The sequence below is a fragment of the Corvus brachyrhynchos genome, unplaced genomic scaffold (genome assembly GCF_000691975.1).
Source record: "Corvus brachyrhynchos isolate BGI_N302 unplaced genomic scaffold, ASM69197v1 scaffold46, whole genome shotgun sequence".
In the NCBI taxonomy this organism is placed as follows: Eukaryota; Metazoa; Chordata; class Aves; order Passeriformes; family Corvidae; genus Corvus; species Corvus brachyrhynchos.
Genome location: NW_008238838.1, coordinates 3158564 through 3158832, shown reverse-complemented (window position 1 = coordinate 3158832; position 269 = coordinate 3158564). Strand labels below are relative to the sequence as shown.

Here is a 269-nt window from a genome sequence, read left to right as displayed (position 1 = left end):
AGCGTTGTGAGTGCTGCTGACAGAGGAGGCGGGGGCTGGGTTCCCGCGGAACCACAGCGTCGGTGGGGCTGGAAGGGGCCTCTGGGGCTCAGCCGGTCCAGCCCCGTGCCGAGGTGCGGTCCCCCGAGCGAGAGCGCCGGGTGGGTTTGGAACTCCGGAGAGGGACCGCTCCCGGAGGGACTGCGATGGGCACGGCCAGCAGCAGGCTGAGCCAGGGGCCCGCGGCGAGGCTGGGGTTGGCTCCCGGGACAAACCACGAGCCCTCTCAC

The 269-nt window shown here is 72.5% G+C and overlaps 1 protein-coding gene across 3 annotated transcripts in view; it reads right to left on the bottom strand.

The window, feature by feature from the left end:
- Window positions 1-269, bottom strand: part of LOC103618571 (beta-galactosidase-1-like protein 2) — a 41267-nt gene that overhangs the window by 32894 nt on the left and 8104 nt on the right. The gene's annotated exons all lie outside the window — the stretch shown is intronic.